Source organism: Chiloscyllium punctatum, unplaced genomic scaffold, assembly GCF_047496795.1.
Source record: "Chiloscyllium punctatum isolate Juve2018m unplaced genomic scaffold, sChiPun1.3 scaffold_959, whole genome shotgun sequence".
NCBI classification, from domain to species: Eukaryota; Metazoa; Chordata; class Chondrichthyes; order Orectolobiformes; family Hemiscylliidae; genus Chiloscyllium; species Chiloscyllium punctatum.
In genome coordinates, this window is record NW_027310693.1 from 7,209 (window position 1) to 10,021 (window position 2,813).

The window sequence follows — 2,813 nt, forward strand, 5'->3', positions numbered from 1 at the left end:
GCCGACATTGAGACCTCTAACGCGGGTAGCTCGGCCGGATTTGACCCGGCGGTTCTGCCGAAGGTCTCACCTTCGAGGGGGGAGCGTCCCGCCTGTTCAGGCCGAATTTTGTGCATTTCCATCGGCGGGAAGAGGTCCAAACGGGAATGGGATTGAATGTGACTGCTGAAGCCGACATTGAGACCTCTAACGCGGGTAGCTCGGCCGGATTTGACCCGGCGGTTCTGCCGAAGGTCTCACCTTCGAGGGGGGAGCGCCCACCGTGTACAGGCCGATTTTCATGCATTTCCAACCGTGGGAAGGGGTCCGAAAGGGGATGGGGGTGAACGTGACTGCTCAACCCGACTTTGAGACCTGTAACGCGGGTAGCTCAGCCGGATTTGACCCGGCGGTTCTGGCGACGGTCTCGCCTTCGAGGGGGGAGCGTCCCGCGTGTTCAGGCCGAATTTTGTGCATTTCCATCGGCGGGAAGAGGTCCAAACGGGAATGGGATTGAATGTGACTGCTGAAGCCGACATTGAGACCTCTAACGCGGGTAGCTCGGCAGGATTTGACCCGGCGGTTCTGCCGAAGGTCTCACCTTCGAGGGGGGAGCGCCCACCGTGTACAGGCCGATTTTCATGCATTTCCAACCGTGGGAAGGGGGCCGAAAGGGGATGGGGGTGAATGTGACTGCTCAACCCGACTTTGAGGCATCTAACCCGGGTAGCTCAGCCGGGTTTGACCCGGCGGTTCTGCCGACGGCCTCGCCTTCGAGGGGGGAGCGTCCCCCGTGTACAGGCCGATTTTCATGCATTTCGAACCGTGGGAAGTGGCCCAAAAGGGGATGGGAGTGAATGTGACTGCTCAACCCGACTTTGGCGCTTCCGAGCCGGGTAGCTCAGCCGGGTTTGACCCGGCGGTTCTGCCGACGGTCTCGTCTTCGAGGCGGGTGCCTCCCCCGTGTACAGGCCGATTTTCATGCATTTCGTACCGTGGGAAGTGGTCCAAAAGGGAATGGGGGTGGACGTGACTGCTCATACCGACATCGAGACTTGTAAGCCGTGTAGCTCGGCCGGGTTTGATCCGGCGGGTCTGCCGACGGTCTCGTCTTCGAGAGGGGGGCCTCCCCCGTGTACAGGCCGATTTTCGTGCATTTCCAACGGTGGGAAGAGGTTCAAAAGGGGATGGGGGTGAATGTGACTGCTCAACCCGACTCTGAGGCTTCTAACCCGGGTAGCTCGGCCGGGTTTGACCCGGCGGTTCTGCCGTCGGTCTCGCCTTCGAGAGGGGCGCCTCCCCCGTGTACAGGCCGATTTTCGTGCATTTCAAACCGTGGGAAGCGGTCCAAAAGGGGATGGGAGTGAATGTGACTGCTCATACCGACCTTGGCGCTTCCGACCCGGGTAGCTCGGCCGGGTTTGACCCGGCGGTTCTGCCGACGGCCTCGCCTTCGAGGGGGGAGCGTCCCCCGTGTTCAGGCCGAATTTTGTGCATTTCGAACCGTGGGAAGTTGCCCAAAAGTCGATGGGAGTGAATGTGACTGCTCAACCCGACTTTGGCGCTTCCGAGCCGGGTAGCTCAGCCGGGTTTGACCCGGCGGTTCTGCCGACGGTCTCGCCTTCGAGGGCGGACCCTCCCCCGTGTACAGGCCGGTTTTCGTGCATTTCGAACCGTGGGAAGTGATCCAAAAGGGAATGGGGGTGAACGTGACTGCCCAACCCGGCTTTGAGACTTGTAAGCCGGGTAGCTCAGCCGGGTTGGACCCGGCGGTTCTGCCGACGGTCTCGCCTTCGAGGGCGGACCCTCCCCCGTGTACAGGCCGGTTTTCGTGCATTTCGAACCGTGGGAAGTGATCCAAAAGGGAATGGGGGTGAACGTGACTGCCCAACCCGGCTTTGAGACTTGTAAGCCGGGTAGCTCAGCCGGGTTGGACCCGGCGGTTCTGCCGACGGTCTCGACTTCGAGGCGGGTGCCTCCCCCGTGTACAGGCCGATTTTCATGCATTTGCAACGGTGGGAAGTTGCCCAAAAGTCGATGGGAGTGAATGTGACTGCTCAACCCGACTTCGAGACTTGTAAGCCGGGTAGCTCAGCCGGGTTTGACCCGGCGGTTCTGCCGACGGTCTCGCCTTCGAGGGGGGAGCCTCCCCCGTGTACAGGCCGATTTTCGTGCATTTCCAACGGTGGGAACAGGTTCAAAAGGGGATGGGAGTGAATGTGACTGCTCAACCCGACTTTGGCGCTTCCGAGCCGGGTAGCTCAGCCGGGTTTGACCCGGCGGTTCTGCCGACGGTCTCGTCTTCGAGGCGGGTGCCTCCCCCGTGTACAGGCCGATTTTCATGCATTTCGTACCGTGGGAAGTGGTCCAAAAGGGAATGGGGGTGGACGTGACTGCTCATACCGACATTGAGACTTGTAAGCCGTGTAGCTCGGCCGGGTTTGATCCGGCGGGTCTGCCGACGGTCTCGTCTTCGAGGCGGGTGCCTCCCCCGTGTACAGGCCGATTTTCGTGCATTTCGAACCGTGGGAAGTGGTCCAAAAGGGGATGGGGGTGGACGTGACTGCTCAACCCGACTTTGAGGCTTCTAACCCGGATAGCTCAGCCGGGTTTGACCCGGCGGTTCTGCCGACGGTCTCGTCATCGAGGGGGGAGCCTCCCCCGTGTCCAGGCCGATTTTCGTGCATTTCCAACCGTGGGAAGTGGTCCAAAAGGGAATGGGGGTGGACGTGACTGCTCAACCCGGCTTTGAGACTTGTAAGCCGTGTAGCTCAGCCGGGTTTGACCCGGCGGTTCTGCCGACGGTCCCGCCTTCGAGGGCGGACCCTCCCCCG